Source organism: Neophocaena asiaeorientalis, unplaced genomic scaffold, assembly GCF_003031525.2.
Source record: "Neophocaena asiaeorientalis asiaeorientalis breed wild unplaced genomic scaffold, Neophocaena_asiaeorientalis_V1.1 scaffold127, whole genome shotgun sequence".
Classification (NCBI taxonomy): Eukaryota; Metazoa; Chordata; class Mammalia; order Artiodactyla; family Phocoenidae; genus Neophocaena; species Neophocaena asiaeorientalis.
In genome coordinates this window covers 5,436,592-5,461,202 of record NW_020175414.1, presented here as the reverse complement: position 1 = coordinate 5,461,202, position 24,611 = coordinate 5,436,592, and the positions used below count along the sequence as shown (strand labels likewise).

Below are 24,611 nucleotides of genomic sequence, written 5' to 3'. Positions count from 1 at the left end.
CAGAGTTTCAAATGCGTGGAGGGTCAGGGCCCCTATCCCCGTGCTGTACAGGGGTCAACTGTATAATCATGGTACACTACTGGAATCTGGCATGGCCTTGTATGCTATTTTACAGTCATAATAGTAAAAGCACTGTGGTAGGCAGATTCCAAGATGGCCCTCGGTGATCGCTGCCTCCTGCTGTTCTTTCTCATGTAACCCACCCCCCAAACATTTTCCAGCATTAGTCTGTATAACCAGCGGAATGGGGTAGAAATGATAGTATGTCACGTCTGAGATTAGGTTACAAAAGATACTGTGACTTTCGTCTTGGGTGCTGTGTCTCCCCGTTTCTTGGTTCTGGGGGAAGCTATGTTGTGAGCAGCCCTATGGAGAGACCCAAGCTGTGAGGATATTAAGCTTCAATCTATCACAATAGAAAATCAATAAGTAATGTCTATAATTGATGAATCAAGAGATAGCAGGAGAAGCATCAATAAGGAAGAGTCAGGGACAGTGGACTGCTGTATTTCATTGGAAGCCTTTTGGATTTCTTCATAAAGTAACCATTAACTTTAAAGAAAGTTAAAGTTAGAAGTAGGAAACATCTAAATGGGCAGCAGGTGGGCAGTCAGGATGGCGAAACACCTAATGACTCAGTTTATCCCTATTGAGAATAACCAGAAGCTAAAATCTCTCGTAAGTTGTCTATCTCCTTCTTGACTAAAATACACAGATTTTACTTTTATTTTTCATTTTTCTTTTTCACTTTCTCTCTTCTAATAACTGTGTATAAAGGAGACTTCTCTCTGTTCTAGCTTCCAGCTTTTCATCTTTATGTGATCTGGAGACTAAAGTGCTCTTCACTATGCATTCTTAAAGAGTGATGATATGGGTGATGAGAGTGAGTTACGGTGGTACCTCTAGCTCAGGATAATGACTGTGCTTCTCCATATAAATCAGACAGTCTTCCCACTTTTTTTGTGTCCTGTAGATAGCATTGGCCAGTGATTTTGCAGCACATATCTGAATATATTTGTCCTTTGTAATTCTTAATGTGAGAGAAAATGATGGAAATGCATAATAGAGAAAATCAAGCACCACTCTATTTTTTTTCTTTTTTCTTTTTTTTTTTTTTTTTGCCTTTTAGAGCAAAAGTAGCCTTCTGGTGCTGCATAAGAACTTGATGGCTAATCTGTATTCACTGAATCCTTAGAAAACAAGAGAATGGGATGAGATTTGCATTTGGAATTCATATTAGTTACAGTTATTGATTGAGTGTTTTTAAATCAGTGTCTTAATACATTACACTGGCCTCATGAAAGCCAAGGATATAGCTAATGTAGCTAGAAGAACTATTTGTGCTTTGGAGGGGAATGGTGGTATGACTACTTGTTATGTAGTCTAGGTAAGGAGGTAAATATTTTTCTACTTTATGAGGGTCTATAAATTTATTTAAGGAAGCATTGACATGCATTAAGAAAGCTGCATGTCCCACTGATTCCCAAGTAAATTAGAAATTATTAGCCATGTTAGCCATGATGTACGTTATTGTGATATGACAGCATTTGGCTTAAACAGTTTCACCATTTATTAGCTCTGATATTAGAATAAATGACAATGATCATTAAATGCTATGTACATTATCATTTAACTAATTATGCTCGCAATCTCCTTCTATTAGTCAAACATCTTTGGGTCAATTAGAGGAGCTGCCTAATCCCGATTTCTAGAGGAATAATGAAATAAAGGAACATTGAAGTATGCTAAAGAAAGTGTTAGTGCATCACCATTTACCTCATATATCGACTTCATGTACCCTCACCCAGTGCATTATCGTAGCCTCAAGGTTAAAAGATTCTGGCAATTCTTTTTATTTTGAAATATGATTAGGTCGTTAAATTATATGTTCATACTTTTCCCAGTAAAGCATGTATGCAGCAGAAAAGTGCTAATATGCAAATGAAAACAAAATTCTCCTACCCATATTGAAAGATGAACCAAAAAACACTGTTTAGATTAAGCATTAAAAATGTTAATAACACCTTGTACTTTGATTCTGACAAGCTAATAACTCAAAATCCATAGAATTTTAAGGTTACAAGTATAAGACACAACCAAGAAACTTTTATTATTAGTCCTTTTATTTCTTATTCTTGTTAATATAGTTAGGCTAAGGTATTCTTAAGCTGATGTTTGTTAAACCATGAGCAGGGTTTTATTTAATCCACAGTATATTTTATCATTGGGTGAAAAGTATAATTTCATCCCTTTGTCTTAGTCTTCCCCATGTCCCAAAGGAGGAGAAAAAAAGAGAAAAGTATCTTTTAAAATTCATTGTGACCTGTCATGAGGCAACTTCTCAAATAATGATGATGAGGCTCTATTTTTGAACGTGCAGGCAGAAATAAATGAAGGGCGTAGGGCGTGAAGAGGTAACTAGTACAGTCTCCCAGGCAGAGAGAAGCGCTGCCCAAGAGAGCCGCTGGGATCCCTGCTACACTTGCAGCCGTTGGCAGCAGTATCCTCTCTAATAGGTCTCAAGGTTTTCATCACTTCCTGAACACTGCTCTGTCTGTTTGCTACTCATTTGCTGGAAACTGGACAAGGCCTATTACTCTCCATTCTATTAACCCCCTTTCTCTTCATTCACTGATCCCCATTCCCTTTCCTCACCTAAATATAAAAAGACATGATCTGCTCAGGGTGAGAGATAAATATATTCAGTAATGGAACTAAGTAGGCAGAGTCAATAACTCTAGGTACTATGTCATAGTAACTTGTAATGTTTCCTAGAAATTAACTCTGTGTCTTCTACATATTTGTTTGTTTTAAAGCCAGGAAAAGGGAAGGTTTTGAGAGTAATGTTTTTAATTATTAGTTTGTGATGAGTTTTCATGTCTTGCTGGTATGCTCTCTTTGTGGTAGTTTCTCTGCCCCTGGGTCCATGCCTGTCTGTTTTGAAAAGTGTGATTTATTTGTTTCCATGTTGTAGACCTATAGGGTTAGTCACGTGTTCCTCTTCTAAACAGATCTGTAGTCCTACCTAGAATGTCTTTATAGTTTTACACTAAGATCTTCTTTAACCCTTCCCTGTCCTCTTTCAAAAAATACCAAATACTATTTCTACTTTCTTTTTTTTAAGTAAAATTATTCTTTATTATTTGAAAAAATTTTAAATTTAATTTTTATTTTATATGGGAGTATAGTTAATTTACAATGTTGTGTTAGTTTCAGGTGTACAGTAAAGTGATTCCGTTATCGCTTCTCAGCCTTTTGGCTAAGATCAAGTGTAATATCTGTTCTTATTAGTATTTCAAAATCAGGAATAAAAGACAAATTGTTGCCTCAGCAAAGCCCTCTCCTTGTTTCAGTAAAGTACTTGGCACTATGCATTTCACTGCACTGGGAAGTATTATTTAGTTTTGTTTAAACATTTCTTATACTCTTATACTTCTTACTGCATTTTAAATGTATACTGTATATAGAAGAATAACATATAGAAAAGTACACACTTCCTGAGTATCTGGCTTGATGAATGCTCGTAAAGTAAGCTTACCTATGTAACCAATACCCAGATCAAGAAACAACGTCATTAGAAACACAGAGCCCCTTGCAGATTCTCCCTTTCATAGCCTCGCATCCCACACATATCCTGACTGTGACAGCAGTAACTAGACTTACTTTGTCCTTTTTATAAATACAGTCTTACACTTTGTATCCATGTTGTTGTGTGAGGTTGTAATTTGTTTGTTCTAATGGTTATTTAGCATTCCACTCTGAATATGTGAATTTTTTTTTCTTTTGTTCGTGGATATTTATATTGTTTCTAGATTTGGGCTGTGACAAATAGTGCTGCTAAGAACATTCTTATACATGTCTTCTGGCTCTGTCAGAAATATACCTATTGAGCTGCATGAGCTGTTTGTATATTTTGGAAATTAATCCTTTGTCGCTTCATTTGCAAATATTTTCTCCCATTCTGTGGGTTGTCTTATTTATGGTTTCCTTTGCTGTGCAAAAGCTTTTAAGTTTCATTAGGTCCCACTTGCCTATTTTTGTTTTTATTTTCATTAGGAGGTGTGTCATAAAAGATCTTGCTGTGATTCATGTCAGAGTGTTTTTCTTATGTTTTCCTCTAAGAGTTTTATAGTGTCTGGTCTTACGTTTAGGTATTTAATCCATTTTGAGTTTATTTTTTTGTATGGTGTTAAGGAGTGTTCTAATTTCATTCTTTTACATGTAGTTGTCCAGTTTTCCCAGCACCATTTATTGAAGAGGCTGTCTTTTCTCCATTTTATATTCTTGCCTCCTTTGTCATAGATTAGTTGACCATAGGGGCATGGGTTTGTCCCTGGGCTTTCTATCCTGTACCATTGATCTATATTTCTGTTTTTGTGCCCTACAAACAATAAATGCTGGAGAGGGTGCGGAGAAAAGGGAATCCTCTTGCATTGTTGGTGGGAATGTGAATTGATACAGCCACTATGGAGAATAGTATGGAGGCTCCTTAAAAAACTAAAAATAGAACTACCATATGACCCAGCAATCCCACTACTGGGCATATACCCTGAGAAAGCCATAATTCAAAAAAACACATGTACCCCAATGTTCATTGCAGTACTATTTACAATAGCCAGGACGTGGAAACAACTTAAATGCCATCGACAGATGAATGGATAAAGAAGATGTGGTACATATATATAATGCAATTTATTCAGCCATAAAAAGAAATGGAATTGGGTCATTTGTAGAGATGTGGATGGGCCTAGAGTCTGTCATACAGAGTGAAGTAAGTCAGAAAGAGGAAAACAAATATTGTATATTAACGCATACATGTAGAATCTAGAAAAATGGTACAGATGAACATATTTGTAGGGCAGGAATAGAAACACAGAACTAGAGAATGGACGTGTGGACACAGGGCGGAAGGGGAGGGTGGGATGAATTGGGAGAATAGGTTTGACATAAATACACTACCATGTGTAAAATAGATAGCTAGTGGGAACCTGTGGTATAGCACCGGGAGCTAAGCTTGGTGCTCTGTGATGACTTACATGGGTGGGATGTGTGTGTGTGGTGGGGGATGTCCACGAGGGAGGGGATATATGTATACGTATAGCTGATTCACTTCACTGTACAGCAGAAACTAACACCACATTGTAAAGCAAATATACTCCAAAAAAAAAAAAAAAAAAAAAAAAAGGAAATATACCTAGATGTATAATTGCTGTTTCAGTGGATAAGCGTATCTTCAGCTTTAGCGGATACTGACCAACAGTTTTCTAAAATGATTGTACCAGTTTATACTTCCATCAGCAGTGTATGAGAGTTTTCATTTCAGCAGTTCTGGTAGGATAGCTCATTGTGGTTTTGATTTGCCTTTCCCTCATGAGTAACTTGAATACCATTCCATGTTCTTTTGGCTTTTTGAATATCTTATTATGTGAAGTGCCTATTCAAGTCTTTTGCATATTTTTCTATTGGCTTGTAGGTGTTTTTCATATTGAGAATAAATAGATTTTGATACAACTTAGAACTCCATCGTAACACTTATGTCAAACTGCCCATTAAAGGAAAGACTGTGTTACTTTCTAGTAATATAATATTCCACATCACTCAGATGTTCTAGTGAGAGACCTTAGAATGACAGGTCTGGTCAATATATGTTAAAAGAGCAAGCATGTTGTAGACCCTGCTGCTTATTTACCCTCTTCTGTTAAATTCCCTTTGGTGTACCTGTCCATTGTCTTTTCCTCCTTGTTGTCATGTGAGAGCAATTCAGGGCCCCTCTAACTTTTCTGACTGAACTGGGGACACTACAAGAACATTATTCTAGAAAAGCTATGTCATGGTAAAACTTCAGAAAACCATTTGTAAGATGAATGAATGAATAAATGAGTGAATGAGTGAATACATGAGTGAATATGTGAATACATGGAAGAAAGAATAAACACATGATGGCATAACTGGGTCTTGAAGTTGGGCCTTCCAACGCTAATCCTGATATAAATTCCATTATGCCCTAATATTTACTATTAATCAGGAAATATTGAGTATGGTAAACTATTGCCGTAAAACCTTGTCCTCAACTTGTAACTCACAAACGTGTATCAGAGGTGAACTCTCAAAGTAACAGACTTGTGATGCATTTAGATTTAATTTTATGATAAAATTTGAGTAGCTTTTTTTATAAACTATTTTTGAATACATAGTCTATTACCAAAGAAAAAATTCAGTTCAATGCACATGATTCTACTATTGATGAGTTAGATCCAGATTAAGTGAATAAATGTATACATTTCTCCTAGAAGATCACTGTCATTTATATGTCACAAAAAAATGTATCATATCTTCCAAGGTCAAATATCAACATATTAATTAAGGTAGTTTTAAACTGATACAGAATTAATATGAAGTAGAAGCTACTCTTAGTTTTTATTTATTTATTTTTATTAAATTTTTTTTAAATTGTGGTTTAAAAAAACATAAAATTTACTATCTTAATAATTTCTAAGTGTATAGGTCAGTAGTGTTAAGTATATTCACACTGTTGCACAAACAGATCTCCAGAACATTTTCATCTTGCAAAACTCAAGCTCTATAACTCATTAAACAACAACTCTCCATTTCCACCTTCCCTCAGCCCCTGGCAACCACCATTCTACTTTCTGTTTTTATGAACTTAATTACTATAGGTACTCATATAAGTGGAATCATACAGCATCTGTCTTTTTGTGACTGGCTTATTTCACTTAGCATAATGTCCTTAAGGTTCATCCATGTTGTAGCATGCGTCAGGATTTCCTTCCTTTTTAAGGCTGAATAATATTCCATAGTATATATGTACAACATTTTGTTTATCCAGTTATCTGTTGATGAACATTTGGGTTGCTTCCACTTCTTGGCTATTGTGAATAGCGCTTCGATGAACACAAGAATGCAAATATCTCTTCAAGATCCTGCTTTCGATTCTTTTGGATATATACCCAGAAATGGGATTACTGGATCATATGGCAGTTCTATTTTTAATTTTTTGAGAAACCACCATACTGTTTTCCGTAGCAGTTGAACCATACTCTTAGTTTTTAAATGTTGATTCTAATTTATGGAAGGGGGAAAATGATATGTAGTTTACTAAGTATGTGTTCTTAAGTTCATTACTTACCATGCTTCCTTCTCTATAAAATGTGGTATTAGACTATCCCATAGTAAGGATGGGCCCTACATTTTTAACCAGCTTCTTTAGGGTTTTACCTTTACATGGTTTAAAATTTTTTACTGTTTAATAAACAGCACTATTTATTCAGGACAAGTTAACAGATATGAACAATTTTTAGGCTTTGTTATTCATATTGCCACACTGACGTGGGAACAGTGAAGAGATTATACTAATTTATACTCCTACCAGCATCCAGTGACTGTGTCCATTCCTCAAACCTTCAACAGCACTAGATGTGTTTCACAATTTTCAGCAATTAGGCAAAATCGTTTCTCATTGTTTTGCGTTTTTAATTAGCAATTAAATTATATCTTTTTGTCTTTTATTATAACTGACAAAATGTGAGGGGCAGGGAGATCAGAAACAGAGGAGGAGGAAAGAAACTTTCTCAGTATTTCTTTTCAAAATATGTCATCCATTAAGGAAAAACCATACATTTTAATGTTGTTATCTCTTCTGTCTTATTTCTCAGCTAGGAGGAGTTATTATTACTGTTTATTTGTGATGATTTTTCAATGCTGTTAGTTCAGGAGTAGGTTTTTTTTTTACATTTTGGTTGTTAATAACAATACATATAACCATCTCTTGATTTATTGGAGTAATGAGGTAGAGATAAGAGGGATGGAAATCAGAGACAGACCTAAATCCCAGTGGCACATAAGTGGTAAAGGGAAAGCTAAAATCTCAGGTGGACTCACACCTCCTTCCCTGGGGGTTTTGGGCCATTAGGCAGCAGCTAATAGATCTGTATAGATGCTTGTGACTAAACTTAGTCTACTTGATGCCAGCAGAGCCAGTTGAAAGGTAAAGAAACTGGAGCCAACCAACAAACTGCTTCGGGACAATTTTGGCAGCAATTTTAACAGATTTTTTTTTTCACTGAATTTATCACATGAATCCTTTTAATAAAAGGTATTTCAGTAATGAAGGCATTATACATTATGAGCACTTGGCTAAAATGTGAGTTTTTAAAAATTTATAATTTATATACCTTACTTACTTCTAGGAAGAATTTGGGATGGCTTACAAAAGAAAGCATATAACAATCCTAATTGTAATTATAAGAGAAAACAGACGCTGTAAGAAAACTTGGTTCTCAACTTTAGCATCTATCAGAATCCCTTGAGAGGCTTAACCAAACACAGGTTGCTAGGTCTACCCCAGAGTTACGGATTCAGGAGGTTTGTGGTGGGCATGAGAATTTGCATTTCTCATAAATTCCCAGAGGCTGCTCATCCAGGAACTATACTTGGAGAACCACAGATCTTCTATCATCATGTTTCTTGAGTATTTGGAATCATGATTGATTAATATTAGATTTTTTTTATTAAATAGCTTCTTTTTGTGAACTTATATCTCACTATCTAATCACACATAACAGCTGTGATATTATTTTCATAAGGCTCTTCATATGGCTATAAAGGATATGATTGGTTATAATTTCCAGTCATTTTGAACCTTGGCCACATTAAATACACCTAGAGAGTTTTTAAATAACACCAATATAGAACCTTATTTCCATGGATTCTGATTTAATTGGTCCATGATGAACAATATTTTTTAAAACTTTCCTTGTGATTCCGAAGTGCAGCCAGAGTTGTAAGACACTGATAGGTAGAGAGAAGAATAGCCCATATTGCCAACAGATAATCAGGTTGTTTCATTTGGGGCTTGGGTTTTTTTTTTCCCCCCCCCATCAATTTGCCTAGCTACTCATTCCCATTTTTATCTGTGTGGTATGCTTTTGGTTCTTAAGTATGCCATTTTGTTCTTCTCTTAATTGAACTTTATCTGTTTTTGATGAACTATTTCTCTAATCTATCAAGGTCATTTTAAATTGTATTTCTTTCTTCGAAAGTGTGTAACCCCTGCCCAACTAAGTATCATCTGCAAGTTTAATGAGCAGATTTTCAATTTCCTAATTGAGATTGTACTCATTACGTTTTAATATTTTATAATTTTATTGCAAATTATTTCTAGCGTGCGTGTGATGCTACCTTGACTTTGCCCTGGCCGTGCACATTTTCTTCATTATCAGTGAACATTTATTTAGTGCTTACAGGTTGTGTGTTATTGAATCAAGTTCCGTGACTTCTAAATAGTTGAAAATAAGTGCTGAATCTGACTCTATGTAGTTTTAACTCTAAGGAGAATGTGTATGTAACATGAGCTGCATGAACAACACAGGACATACAAGCATTTAAACACAAAAATTGAACATTGAATCTACAGTTCATTGGTCAGGTGGATGTTGTGACACTAACTGTGGCTGTAGAGAATAGAGGTCAAGAGTACCATCTGCCTCTTATTAGTTGTGTAACCTTGAGCAAGTTACTTGCTCCTTGTGCCTCAGTTATGTCATCCATAAAATGTGATTCTAATCATTCCTGCCTTGGTTTGTTGTAAAAATTTGTGTCAGATAATGCATGGAAGATTCTCAGCACAGCCTAATACATAGCAACAGTTCAAAGAAATAGTAATGATTAAGAATCATTTAATTGAGGAATTGATCGTGGAAGGTATTTAAGGTTTGGTTTGACAAGACTGATCGTTAACAATTTAAGTGACACAGAGATGATTGGTCTGGGATCTGTCCCTAATCTGGAACTTTTGATTTTTACAAGTTTAAGCATGTTTTTATGTAAGCAAATAGTTTAGATTTTCATTCTTAATGTGCTATGTTTATTATTGGAAAGGGTTCTTTTGCAGATAATTATAACTACTGAGTGGCAGAGCCAGGATTCAAACTCAGGACTTCTGTCTACAAGATGCTAATTGCTAAACGGTAGAAACAGAGAGAATAGATTGCCCCAGACATAAAGGGTGAGAGGAGTGAGAATCTATTTCAAAAAATAAGATTCCATAAAGAATAAAGCAGCCAGTATTTGACCACTTACTACGTGTTAGACATTGTTGAGTACATTATTTACATTGTCTCATTCAGAGGCTCAAAAAGGTTAAGTAATCCTTGCCCCAAATCATAAAGCTGGTAAATGGCAGAGCTAGGAATTGAACCCAGATATGTGACAGCAAATTCCATTCTCTGAATCACTTCAATAAACTGCCCATCCTTGAATAGAATCAGATTACTTTTTTCTAGAATAGAAGATGCACTCAAAAATATGATTTAGGGTACAGAAAGATAAGGTGGAGACAAAAGTTGTGTTTACTTCCTGTTTTGTGACAGAGTAAATTGGAACAGTCAACTGAGGAATTTTGCCTTGAGTTCAGCATGTATTTAAATTGTTTAAAAATAGCTGAAAAGTGAAGGTGTCCCAGGAGAAGAAGGCTAGAGATGGCCTAGATGAGGGTTTTAGAAATAGAGATAGATTGGAAGGGGTGGGTTAGAAGCGGAGGCAATTTATGTACTTCATCTTCTTTTCTCCACTGATTTACTTAAAATAAGTAAACATCAAGAGTGATTTCTTTGAGCTTTTGAAAGCTAACACATTTTTGATGAAACACACATTTTTATGTCACATTTACAGTTTTCAGAGGGCTTTCACATACATTCCTTTAATTATTTTATCTTGTATTGGTGGGCACTTTTACAATTTTGCTTCTATTATCCTAAAATATTCGTAAGTACAAGAAACATTTATACCAAATTGAATAGAAGCTACAACTGCACTGAGTTTCTTTGCACGTACCTTTTTAATGTGTTTATTTCATTATAAATGACGTTTAATTATGGTCAAATTAAACGTAGGTATTATTTGGAAAATAGTGGCCATCAGGCAGTATCAGGGAGGATCTTGCTTTTCTCCCCTGTCATTTTACACATTGTTTTTCTATCTCAAAAAAATAGTGCCACTGCTCAAACATGTTCAAAATGAAGTAATTTTCCCTATGTAATACAGTTTTGAGTCCCAAAATATCAGTTTGATAAAAAGCTATATTTTTCAGACTTCCATTACTATAGCATTTTTTATGACTATAAAAAAAGATCACTTTGTACTGCATTTTGTCTGAAGTTTAATGATTTACAAAAACTCTTGTTTTCTTAAATTAGAATTACATAAATAAATATCTAGTGATTCATGAAAGTAGAAGCTGAATTTCCTGGAAAGTCTTCTAATATTTGCCCTTTACCATTAGATTGGACTAAAATTAGACTTAGTCAAGTTTATTTATCTACATATATAAACAATTTTTTTAACTCTAAAATTATTTGTTTTTGTTCTTTGACCTGGCATTAACTGAAGTGCTAAGTAATACTGTATGACCTGAACTCTGGAGGTATCATTTAAAAACTATAAAGCAGGATTATTTCTACCATACAATAAAATAATCTTACTTTTCATTAACAGCTATTTACTACTAATAAAGTGTTTACTTTTTAAAATAATCTTTTATGGGCTTCCCCGGTGGCACAGTGGTTAAGAATCCGCCTGCCATTGCAGGGGACACGGGTTCGAGCCCTGGTCCGGGAAGATCCCACATGCCGTGGAGCAACTAAGCTTGTGCGCCACAACTACTGAGCCTGCGCTCTAGAGCCCGTGTTCTGTAACAAGAGAAGCCACTGCAATGAGAAGCTCGCACACCACAACAAAGAGTAGCCCCCGCTCGCCACAACTAGAGAAAGCCCGCACTCAGCAACGAAGACCCAACGCAGCCAAAAATAAATAAATAAATAATAAATTTAAAAATAATCTTTTATAAAATGAAAATAAATGTCTACATAAGTTAAGGGTTATAATTTCTGGTCAGATTGTTTGTATGTATGTTTTCAGACATTTTGTACCAAAACCAGTAACTAATATGCTCAGTGAGAGTTCCTCTCTCTCTCTCTTCACGCCGACTAATCCATATCCCCAGATAATTAAGAAATATGACTAAATTGAGCATCATTATGCTTATTATATGTACTGCTAATTTTGTTTTCATTTAGACTTTTCCCATTTTAGAATTTGTACTTACTGTTGTTCTCAAAAAAGACTGAAGCTTTAAAATTACTACATTAGTAGTTGTGGTGTAACACAATATAGCTGAAATAAAGAGAATACTATAGGATAGACCTAGTTTTGAATTTCAGCTTTTCTGCTTATATGCTGGCAGTTACTGAATCTCTTTGCACCTTGGTTTCATCATATGTCAGTGGGTGGAAACTATGCCCACCTTATAGGGTAATTGTGAAAACTGAATTTAACAAGCCATACAAAACACTGTGCATTCAATAAATGTTCACTGTTATTATTGATGATAATATTTGGTCCCGTGCTGACAGGAATGTTGGTTTGGGAGGGGGAAATATTTGAGTTTTGGAAATTTTAGAAAAGAGGATCGTCATCTGCCAAATAATAGCAACTAACCTCATTGTCCCATGCTGCCTGTACATCCTCCCCTTCATGGCTCATTAAAAAGTGCTCCTGGATCATATCCACAGAATGGTTTACATGACTATGCGTGGGGCTGATCCAGTTATGTAGCTTGAATGCAGAGCCATTTAATGGTAGCCAAGGTAGCTTATTTCTGTGTCATTTAGATTAATTTTTTCCATTTTACTTGTATTACTACCAAACCGATTTCAAGACATTTTCAGCTTTCTGCTTTAAAAGTTTACTTTAAAAACAGTGATAAACAGGCTTCTGTTTGATTTTAAATGATTTTCTATAACTGTACGATTGTAGCTCTTGATATAAATTGCTTAGATATTGTTGTTCCTTCCTAAAATTACACACAGCTAAGGCTTGGTTGAATATCCATCCAGGTGTAAGGAAGCTCCTGTTAATTTTTCAAACATTGTATACATTTCTATCATAGCAACTGATTGAGGGAAAAATGAGTTTGTAAATAACACTGTTAACAGCAATATAAGTAAAGCCTGCCTCTTAAGGTAGGAAATAGAAAAATCAAGTTAAGACGAATCTAATGTGATCACCTAATGTGATCACTCTAATTATTTTACTGGAGTTTTAAAAGAATGGATCAATAATGATATTTTGTTTCAGGCTATTAGCAGCCAGAACCTTGTCTTACAAAATTAAGAAATCAGCTCTCGTTAATTAAACTTAAATATGGTGGCAGAGATCTTTGTGCCGTGAAGCGAGAGCCTGATCTCTGGCTATTTTGTTCTGTTCTTGGTATAATGCAGTACACTATTCTCAGCCAAAGCCCTATGTTGTCTGGGCAACTCCCGTTGCCATAGCAATGAAATTCTTTTGCGAGAGCAGGGCGAATGCTAATTGTAGCCATTTGTTGTTCCTTCTGTCGATCCCTTAACTAGCACAGTTGTAGAGCAGCCAGAGACTCTGGGTGAACAGCACGAAGTGCCCCCAAAAGCATTGCTGCTGAAGGCAACCGGCTGCTCTGCTTAAAAAATTATTTGAGTAGCTGACAGTGCTGACAGTGCCACTGTGGGCAGAAGCACAGCTTGACTCAGACCCTGACAACTGTTGATCTGGGACTTAGAGAAAAAGAGAAGACTGTTTAAAACCTGTTGAGAAGGTACTGATGACATGGAGATTAATTTGACACCAGTCCCTCAGAGGTAGGTGGTAGGCATATCATAACAACTGTTTATCCAGGCTAAATGCAGTACTGGAATGCCCAGAGGCTGTAGGAGACAGATCAATGGTTCTTCCTTTTATTTCCATCTGAAACTGCAGTACTGTGGCCTAAGGTAAAATAATTCATTTGGCTAGAACCAACCAATTGTAATTCATATAGGTATTAGATTCAGTTGATACTGGTAACTCCCCCCTCTCTTTATAAAACCTTATTTTTAGAGACTTATGATTTAGTTGCCAGAAATGTGTTGAAACTGAAAATCAACTCAACATAAATGAGAACAGACCCCTTTTGAAAAATAAATGACCAAGTGATATCTACAAATTGCGTGGTCTCTCCTGCTACTTTAATTTGAGAAAATGTTATTAACCTGGCTCATAATTCATTGTAAAGCCTAATTGTTATAGGTACTTGGGGAAGAAAAAAATATTATAATGGTAAGAGAAAACATGTGAGGCACAATTATACTATTATAGCTTCCCTTTAAAAGTGTGTTGATCCTTAGAAATAGTCAAGTTCATGAGATTTTTAAAAGCAGCTACTGTATAAACATAGTAATAAATTTCAAAGTATTTTTTTAGGTATAAATTTAACGTATGTGTCTCTTAATTGAATAGACTAAAGGTACATCCTGGCTGAAATGTCCTTAAAATGTAGAGGAACTAGTATCATAGGCTTGTTTTAGCAAGCTATTCCTCACCATAGCTGTATATTTGTTTGTATTGAGATGGTCAGAATTGGTATAAAGATAGCCCTATCATAACTACAGATTCCTCTTTTTACTGGCAAGTAGGGAAAGAAGGCCTTTCAATTCAATGTTGGTTTTTTTTTTCTTCCTTGAAAGAACTCTATGTGTATTTAATAATTTTATTGCTTGTCCTGCTCTTTCCAGGGAGGCAACTACCTGAATATCATTCAGTGCCCTGAAAGAAATTAGTGTCCTATGATAGTGAGCATAGTAAGTCATTTGTGTGCTTCAAAGACTAAACAAATTAGTCCCATCCCACTGGTTAGATATTCAGTCCATAAATTCCAAGGAGGAAAGACTTGAAATTTACTTGTTGAAATTTTCTAAGATGTACTATTTTCTTCTTTTAATAATTTTTAATTAAGACAAGAAAATACCTATAAACTATATAATAAATATTGTTTTTTTTATTTATTTTTATTTTTTGCAGTACGCGGGCCTCTCACCGTTGTGGCCTCTCCCGTTGCGGAGCACAGGCTCCAGCGGCCATGGTTTGTGGGCCCAGCCGCTCCGCGGCATGTGGGATCCTCCTGGACCGGGGCACAAACTCGTGTCCCCTGCATCGGCAGGAGGACTCTCAACCACTGCGCCACCAGGGAAGCCCATAAATACTATTTTTTAAATGTATATATCTTTTTTGTGAATTTTATATATAAGGTATCTCAGATATTCCTTAATAAGCTTTTTTGGAATATTCTTTTAAAGGTTATTTTTACTAAATCCTCAACTTTAAAATATTTGGTTGTACTTCTAAAACACTGCATTCTCAGTATAATAAATGAGAAAAGAGCTTATTTGTTATTAATGCTCTTAATTCCTCAGTCAACAAAGTTCCTTACTGTCAAATTTACTACCAATCATGACTTCTCCCATAGTGTTCAGAGAATAAATGAAGTCTAACCTTACCATGAGGCTGCGCATCCATTTTTTTTCTTTTATTTTTTTGGTAGAGAGAATTTGTGTTAACATATAGCTTAGCAGTGGACTGGATGATAAACGGCACGGTAGATTTCCATCACGATTGGTCTACAGTAGCCCTCTGGAGAAATCAGAGTAGACCATCCATCCTCACTCAACCAAAGTTCTTTCTCTTAATGGCCAGAGAGATGAAAGTCCTAAAATCTGAATATGGGATGAGGAGTGCTCTGATATCAAGCAGTGTTCTGAAAGCACATCGTATGAATGTTAAACCTCATCCGGAAAGCCAGCTCTTTGTGGTACCTAGAGCCCCCACCAACTTTCTTCCAGGGGCAGACCCAGACCACTGCTGATTGTGTTCCAGAGCCTCCCAGTGTAGAAACCTGCAGCCCAGCTTGTCTTATTGGGTTCTCTGTAGGCCTTTGCTTTTAGTGATACAGGATGCCAACATCTTGCTCACTTGGGCCAAACAAACCAAAGCATTCCCAAACAACTTCTAGTGGACGTGACAGTACACAGGCTTTTAGAATCAGGTTACTTGATTGGAGTGAGTCTTACAACAAGGACTATCACCTGGGAAGGAGGAGTTGACTATGAGGAGACGGAATCCAGGGCCCAAGCTGCTTCTCCTGGCCCCAGTCTGGTGTGGGTGACAGGATAATCACTTCCTGAAATGATAGATCACATGTGAGATAGTTGGCCTCTTGAAGAGAGAGCGCCTGCTAGGGTGTGTGCCAGGAAACCCGAGAGGAGATGTGTCTGAGCAGTCATGAAGTTAGGTGGCCCTCCATTTCAGCTTGAGATTTCTTCTGAGGTGGGTGGGCGTCAGCGGGGAAGACAGAGCCTGATGGCTTAAAAGAACCACCCCACTGGGAAAATGAGGGAATGAGTGACCTAAGTTTTAAAATTCGTTTTTACCCCCGGCTCAGACCACTCACTCCTTGTCCCTTCTTTTAAATCAAGGAAGCTCAAAGAAGGTATGTCCCACTGTGTTTCTCCCTGGAAGACTGATGAACCATTCTAGCAATACATAGATGGAGGCAGCCTGACTTAAAAATGTAGCTGCAAAATCTGTACCTCATATGGATATTTATTAGAAGATTCTTGATCTATGCCACAGTCAAGCCTTCCAAGGACATTATCGGGAAGTCCATTCCTTAAGTACATACACCTCACTGACAGTCCTGAATAATGGTGGCGTTTTTTGTGGGCTTTTTTTTTTTTCATGTATTGGTAATTGGTAACATGGATCACCTTGGCAACCTGTTAGATATTTTTTAGTAGTTTTGTGGTTTACAGTTTGGCTCATTTTTACAGTTATTTCTCAATTACTTTTAGCCAAACATGTCTTATTCACAGTTCAACATTCTTTTTCATTGTGCCCAGCATTTGCTCCTAAGAAAACTGGTGAAAAATTAATGATTCCACCTACTAATTATATATTCTTTTTTCCTTTTTCTTTTTTGAAACTTAGCATGATTTTATAACTTTTGGATGATAGTTCAAGGTTAAATTTTTAAAAGTTAGACTCATTTTTTTCTTGTCAGTCATTACATGAAAATGATTAGTCAAAAGCCAGAAACTAGCACTCTATAAATTATACATAATGAGAAAAACTATCAGTGGTTCCAAACCTTGCTGTGTGTCATAATCATTGGGAAGCCTCATTCCAGACCTACTGAAGCAGAGCCTCTGGGGGTAGGTTCTCTGTTTCTCAATAAATTTCTAAGATGATTATTGTGTTCGTAAGATACCCCTAGTTGGAGAAAGAACATTTTGGAAACAATGGTCTGGGGGTAATCTCTCTTACCTTTTAATATCAGGTTTCAATGTGAAAAAAAAAGTCTTAAAATGTTGATGTCAATTCCAGAAATATTCACAACTGACTGGCTCATATTTTTCATTTTGGTTCTTTTTTGATGTTTGTTTTTCTTTAAAATGAAAATATTTCCAATATCTGATTATAACAGATATATAAAATTAAAAAACGATGTTAAATAGGTAATGTAAGTCTTATTGACTGGAAATAAATTTTTAGCAATACAGAACATGGACAGAATTGCTGTTTTTAAGGTATTAAAAAGTTCTTTAAAAAGCACACCCCAGGGCTTCCCTGGTGGCGCAGTGGTTGAGGGTCCGCCTGCCGATGCAGGGGACACGGGTTCGTGCCCCGGTCCGGGAAGATCCCACATGCCGCGGAGCAGCTGGGCCCATGAGCCATGGCCGCTGGGCCTGCGCGTCCGGAGCCTGTGCTCCGCAGCAGGAGAGGCCACAGCAGTGAGAGGCCCGTGTACCGCAAAAAAACAAAACAAAACAAAACAAAAAAAAGCATACCCCAGAGTACAAAAAAAAAATAATTGTGACTGCATGAACCAGTAGATTGAAAAGATTCATTTTCAATCCATATCCTTCCAGACTATTTACTTAGACTAGCTTGAAACATATTTTCAACATTAGCGGAAACTGCCAAACAAACACAACAGACATAATTGGCTAAAATTTCATTAGAAAATTTCTTCGTTTAAAAAATAATTTTTAGAAAACCCTAAAGTGTGCATTGATTATATGCATTCATTTTTAGTCAGTTTACTAGTGACAGTTCACCTAGAGCTGAGAAGGACGACTCTAGGTCCAGCCTGCAGTTTCCGAGCTATTAGCAGCTCATTGTTTCAACAAAGTCTGGGCTATTGGGAATGGGACTATACTGAGTGACAACTTAATCTATATTTATACGTAGGTACAACCTCGTTTTTGGTTTTTTTTGAATTTTATTTATATTTTTACAGCAGGCTCTTATTAATTATCCATTTTATACATATTAGTGTATATATGTCAATCCCAATCTCCCAGTTCATCACACCACCACCCCTACCCCACCACTTTTCCCCCTTGGTATCCATATGTTTGTTATCTACATCTGTATCTCTATTTCTGCTGTGCAAACTAGTTCATCTGTACCATTTTTCTATGTTCCACATATATGTGTTAATATACGATATTTCTTTTTGTCTTTCTGACTTCACTCTGTATGACAGTCTCTAGATCCATCCACGTCTATACAAATGACCCAATTTCATTCCTTTTTATGGCTGAGTAATGTTCCATTGTATATGTGTACCACATATTCTTTATCCATTGACCTGTCGATGAGCATTTAGATTGCTTCCATGACCTGGCCATTGTAAATAGTGCTGCAGTGAACATTAGGGTGCATGTGTCTTTTTGAATTATGGTTTTCTCTGGGTATATGCCCAGTAGTGGGATTGCTAGATCATATGGTAATTCTATTTTTAGTTTTTTAAGGAACCTCCATAGTGTTTTCCCTAGTGGCTGTATCAAATTATATTCCCAGCAACACTGCAAGAGGGTTTCCTTTTCTCCACACCCTCCCCAGCATTTGTTGTTTGTAGATTTTGTGATGATGCCCATTCTAACTTGTGTGAGGTGATACTTCATTGTAGTTTTGATTTGCATTTCTCTAATAATTAGTGATGTTGAGCAGCTTTTCATGTGCTTCTTGGCCATCTGTATGTCTTCTTTGGAGAAATGTCTAGGTCTTCTGAACATTTTTCAATTGAGTTGTTTGTTTTTTTAATATTGAGCTGCATGAGCTGTTTATATATTTTGGAGATTAATCCTTTGTCCATTGATTCGTTTGTAAATACTTTCTCCCATTCTGAGGGTTGTCTTTTCATCTTCTTTGTAGTTTCCTTTGCTTTGCAAAAGCATTTAAGTTTCATTAGGTCCCATTTGCTTATTTTTGTTTTAATTTCCATTACTCTAGGAGGTGGATCAAACAAGATCTTGCTGTGATTTACATCAAAGAGTGTTCTTCCTATGTTGTCCTCTAAGAGTTTTATAGTGGCCGGTCTCAAATCCATTTTGAGTTTATTTTTGTATATGGTGTTAGGGAGTGTTCTAATTCCATTCTTTTACATGTAGCTGTCCAGTTTTCCCAGCACCACTTACGGAAGAGACTTTCTTTTCTCCATTGTATACCCTTGCCTCCTTTGTCATACATTAGTTGACCATAGGTGCATGAGTTTATCTCTGGGTTTTATATCCTGTTCCATTCATCTATATTTCTGTTTTTGTGCCAGTACCATATTGTCTTGATTACTGTAGCTTTCTAGTATAGTCTGAAGTCAGGAAGTCTGATTCCTCCAGCTCCGTTTTTTTCCCTCAGGACTGCTTTGGCTATTCGGGGTCTTTCATGTCTCCATTCAAATTTTAAGATTTTTTGTTCTAGGTCTGTAAAAAATGCCATTGGTAATTTGATAGAGATTGCATTGAATCTGTAGATTGCTTTGGGTAGTATACACATTTTCACAATATTGATTCTTCCAATATGAGAACATGGTATATCTCTCCATCTGTTTGCATCATCTTTAATTTCTTTCATTAGTGTCTCACAGTTTTCTGCATACAGGTCTTTTGTCTCCCTAGGTAGGTTTATTCCTAGGTATTTTATTCCTTTTGTTGCAGTGGTAAATGGGAGTGTTTCCTTAATTTCTCTTACAGATTTTTCATCATTAGTGTATAGGAATGAAAGAGATTTCTGTGCATTAATTTTCTATCCTGCAACTTTACCAAATTCATTGATTAGCTCTGCTAGTTTTCTGGTGGCATCTTTAGGATTATCTGTGTATAGTATCATGTCATCTGCAAACAGTGACACTTTTACTTCTTCTTTTCCAATTTGTATTCCTTTTATTTCTTTTTCTTCTCTGATTCCCAAAATCAGAGAAGACTTTCAAAACTATGTTGAATAATAGTGGTGAGAGTGGACATCCTTGTCTTGTTCCTGATCTTAGAGGAAATATTTTCAGTTTTTCACCATTGAGAATGATGTTTGCTGTGGGTTTGTCATATATGGCCTTATTATGTTGAGGTAGGTTCCCCCTATGCCCAGTTTCTGGAGAGTTTTTATCATAAATGGGTGTTGCATTTTGTCAAAAGCTTTTTCTGCATCTGTTGAAATGATCTTTTTTTTTTTCTTTAACTTGTTAATATGGTGGATCACATTGACTGATTTGCATATATTGAAGAATCCTTGCATCCCTGGCATAAATCCCATTGATCATGGTGTATGATCCTTTTAATGTGCTATTGAATTATATTTGCTAGTATTTCGTTGAGGATTTTTGCATGTATATTCATCAGTGATATTGTTCTGTAATTTTATTTTTTTGTAGTGTCTTTGTCTGGTTTTGGTATCAGGGTGACGGTGACCTCAGAGAATGAGTTTGGGAGTTTTCCTTTCTCTGCAATTTTTTGGAAGAGTTTGAGAAGGATGGGTGTTAGCTCTTCTATAAATGTTGGTAGAATTCACCTGTGAAGCCATCTAGTCCTGGACTTTTGTTTGTTGGTAGATTTTTAAACGCAGTTTCAATTTCATTACTTGTGATTGTTCTGTTCATATTTTCTTTCTTCTGGTTTCAGTCTTGGAAGAAATACAAAGGATGCTTTGTATTTCTGCGGTGTCTGTTTTAACTTCTCCTTTTTCATTTCTAATTTTATTGATTTGAGTCCTCACCCTCTTTTTCTTTTTTTTTTTTGGTACACAGGACTCTCACTGTTGTGACCTTTCCCGTTGTGGAGCACAGGCTCTGGATGCGCAGGCTCTGCGGCCATGGCTCATGGGCCCAGCCGCTCCGCGGCATGTGGGATCATCCCAGACCGGGGCACGAACCCGTGTCCCCTGCATCGGCAGGCGGACTCTCAACCACTGGGCCACCAGGGAAGCCCTCACCCTCTTTTTTTTAATGAGTCTAGCTAATGGTTTATCAATTTTGTTTATCTTCTCAGAGAACCAGCTTTTAGTTTTATTGATCTTTGTTATTGTTTTCTTTGTTTCTATTGCATTTAATTCTGCTCTGATCTTTATGATTTCTTTCCTTCTCCTAACTTTGGGTTTTGTTTGTAGTTCTTTCCCTAGTTCCTTTAAGTGTAAGGTTAGATTGTTTATTTGAGATTTTTCTTCTTTCTTGAGGTAGCCTTGTATTGCTATAAACTTCCCTCTTAGCACGGCTTTTGCTGCATCCCATAGGTTTTGGATCATCATATTTTCGTTGTCATTTGTCTCTAGGTATTTTTTGATTTCCTCTTTGATTTCTTCGGTGATCTCTTAGTTATTTTGTAATGTAATGTTTAGCCTCCACTTGTTTGTGTTTTTTATGCTTTTTTTCCCTGTAATTGATTTCTAATCTCAGAGTGATGGGCCTGATATGATTTCAATTTTCTTAAATTTACTGAGGCTTGATTTGTGATTCAAGATGTGATCTTTCCTGGAGAATGTTCTGTGTGCACTTGAGAAGAAAGTGTAATCTGCTGTTTTGGAATGGAATGTCCTATAAATATCAATTAAATCTATCTGGTCAATTGTGTCATTTAAAGCTTGTGTCTCCTTATTAATTTTCTGTCTTGATCATCTGTCCATTGGTGTAAGTGAGGTGTTAAAGTCCCCCACTAATATTGTGTTACTGTCTATTTCCACTTTTATAGCTGTTAGCAGTTACCTTATATATTGTGGTGCTCCTGTGTTGGGTGCATATATATTTATAATTTTCATATCTTCTTCTTGAATTGATCCCTTGATCTTTGTGTAGTGTCCTTCCTTGCCTCTTGTAACTTTCTGTATTTTAAAGTCTATTTTACCTGATATGAGTGTGGCTGCTCCAGCTTTCTTTTGATTTCTATTTGCATGGAATATAGCCTTTTCCATCCCCTCTCTTTCAGTCTGTACACTTTCAGTCCCTAAGTCTCAAGTGGACCTCTTGTAGACAGCATTTATATGGGTCTTGTTTTTGTGTCCATCCAGCAAGCCTCTGTCTTTTGGTTGGAGCATTTAATCCATTCACGGTTAAGGTAATTATTGATATGTATGTTCCTATTACCATTTTCTTAATTGTTATGGGTTTGTTTCTGTAGGTCCTTTTCTTCTCTTGTGTTTCCCACTTAGAGAAGTTCCTTTAGCATTTTTTGTAGAGCTGGTTTGGTGGTGCTGAATTCTCTTAGCTTTTGCTTGTCTGTAAAGCTTTTGATTTCTCTGTGGAATCTGAATGAGATCCTTGCCGGTTAGAGTAATCGTGGTTCTAGGTTCTTCCCTTTCATCACTTTAAATATATCATGCTACTCCCTTCTGACTTGTAGAGTTTCTACTGAGAAATCAGCTTTTAACCTTATGGGACTTCCCTTGTATGTTATTTGTCGTTTTTCTCTTGTTGCTTTCAATAATTTTTCTTTGTCTTTAATGTTTGTCAGTTTGATTACTGTGTTTCTCAGCATGTTTCTCCTTGGGTTTATGCTGCCTGGGACTCTCTGTACTTCCTGGACTTGGGTGGCAATTTCTTTTCCCACGTTAGGGAAGTTTTCAACTATAATCTCTTCAAATATCTTCTCGGGTCTTTTCTCTCTTTCTTCTCCTTCTGGCACCCCTATAATGCAAATGTTGTTGTGTTTAATGTTGTCCCAAAGGTCTCTTAGGCTGTCCTCATTTGTTTTCATCCTTTTTTCTTTATTTTGTTCTGCAGCAGTGAATTCCACCATTCTGTCTTCCAGGTCACTTATCCGTTCTTCTGCCTCAGTTATTCTGCTATTGATTCCTTCTAGTGTAGTTTTCAATTCAGTTATTGTATTGTTCATCTCTGTTTGTTTGTTCTTTAATTCTTCTAGGTGTTCGTTCTTTAACTCTTCTAGGTCTTTGTTAAACATTTCTTGCATCTTCTCGATCTTTGCCTCCATTCTTTTTCTGAGGTCCTGTATCATCTTCACTATCATTATTCTGAATTCTTTTTCTGGAAGGTTGCCTACCTCCACTTCACTTAGTTGTTTTTCTGGGTTTTTATCTTGTTCCTTCATCTGGTACAAAGCCCTCTGCCTTTTCTTGTCTGTCTTTCTGTAAATGTGTTTTTTGTTCCACAGGCTACAGGATTGTAGTTATTCTTGCTTCTGCTGTGTCTACTCTGGTGGATGAGGCTATCTAAGAGGCTTGTGCAAGTTTCCTGATGGGAGGGATGGTGGTGCGTAGAGCTGGGTGTTGCACTGCTGGGAAGAGCTCAGTAAAACTTTAATCTGCTTTTCTGCTGATGGGTGGGGCTGGTTTCCCTCCCTGTTGCTTGTTTGGCCTGAGTCAACCCAACGCTGGAGCCTACCAGGCTCTTTGGTGGGGCTAATGGCAGACTCTGGGAGGGCTCACACCAAGAAGTACTTCCCAGAACTTCTGCTGCCAGGGTCCTTGTCTGCACGGTGAGCCACAGCCACCCCCCTGCCTCTGCAGGAGCCCCTCCAACACTAGCAGGTAGGTCTGGTTCAGTCTCCTATGGGGTCACTGCTCCTTCACCTGGGTCCCAATGCGCACACTACTTTGTGTGTGCCTTCCAGGAGTGGAGTCCCTGTTTCCCCCAGTCCTGTGGAAGTCTTGCAATCAAATCCCGCTAACCTTCAAACTCTGATTCTCTTGGAATTCCTCCTCCTGTTGCCGGACCCCCAGGTTGGGAAGCCTGATGTGGGGCTCAGAACCTTCACTCCAGTGGGTGGGCATCTGTGGTATAAGTGTTCTCCAGTTTGTGCGTCACCCACCCAGCAGTTATGGGATTTGATTTTATTGTGATTGCGCCCCTCCTACCACCTCACTGTGGCTTCTCCTTTGTCTTTGGATGTGGATATCTTTTTTGGTCAGTTCCAGTGTCTTCCTTTCTATGACTGTTTAGCAGTTAGTTGTGATTCCAGTGCTCTCGCAAGAGGGAGTGAGCACACGTCCTTCTACTCCGCCATCTTGAACCAATCTACAACACCAAGTCTTCATCCTCAATGGAGAATCCGAGGAGTCATGGTTTCAGATCCTTCTAAGCTGATTATGGTTCTTAGAGGTAAGGGAACCAAGGCTTTCCATAATCCAGACAATGCAGAGCTTGTCTTTTGGAGTACCAGCACTGGATAAATACTAATCAATTCGCAACCTCGTTTTGCCTCATATATTACACACACTTGGGAACTGGTAACCATTGGCTCGCAGGTAATTCTCAGTTGAACAAGGAATATCTCTATTGCACACACCAGTGTCAACTGAAAAAGAAAAAAGAAAAGAAAGCACAGAAGCCTGCAAGTAAAAAAAGAGTTTATATGGGGTCTTAAGAATTATAATTTGGGAGACACAGATTCAGGGAAGAGAAGTAGTTGGGTTTATAAAGCAATAGCCGTGAAGCGGTACTCTGACACAAGAAAGGAAATATT

General features: G+C 36.9%; 1 protein-coding gene and 1 pseudogene across 1 annotated transcript in view; both read left to right on the top strand.

Annotated features, from left to right (window-relative positions):
* DIAPH3 (diaphanous related formin 3) overlaps window positions 1-24,611 on the top strand; it is a 408,148-nt gene that overhangs the window by 288,663 nt on the left and 94,874 nt on the right.
* Window positions 3,240-3,410, top strand: LOC112414662 (uncharacterized; annotated as a pseudogene).